Genomic DNA, 575 nt, shown 5'->3' with positions numbered 1-575 from the left:
TTTTATTAGACGCTATCCACTGAGTTTCGTCATCAATAGGACTACAACTCCCGTAATTCCTGGGCCGCTGACATTTCACCAATAACTTGGCAAGCGCTGGTAGTTAGCGGCGTCACTTTGTGCGAATATTTAGAGTGGGCGTACTGTTCATACGTGCGTGTAGCCACTTAGCCCTGTGTAAATTATGCGAATTTTTAAAAATGTGCCACGAGTGCTGAGGCTTTATAAAGGGCTGTGAACGCAACGTCCCTTTGACAAGCATAGTAGTTTGCCTGTTACCTCGCTTACAATTGAAAAGTAGTTGCACTTCGTCCTCAGAAATCTCTGCAACCCAAAAACAACTGCAATTGTTTCAGCTTTATCATTATATTACAATGGAGTATAATACAGTGCAAACAGTGGAGTTACCTCAGCTGCATAGAAATATAATACAACAGGCCCTGCAAGAGCCAGGAGCAGTGGTGTAAATAGATGTTACTGGGCCCCACAGCAAGTTTATTTTAGGCCCCCCCCCCAAAATATCCAGAAGTTGTCCTATTCTCCCAATATATATATAATATATAAAATTGCCCATT

This window comes from Xenopus laevis, chromosome 2S (assembly GCF_017654675.1).
Source record: "Xenopus laevis strain J_2021 chromosome 2S, Xenopus_laevis_v10.1, whole genome shotgun sequence".
Lineage (NCBI taxonomy): Eukaryota > Metazoa > Chordata > Amphibia > Anura > Pipidae > Xenopus > Xenopus laevis.
The sequence above is the reverse complement of the archived record's forward strand: the minus strand, read 5'-3'. Positions refer to the sequence as shown.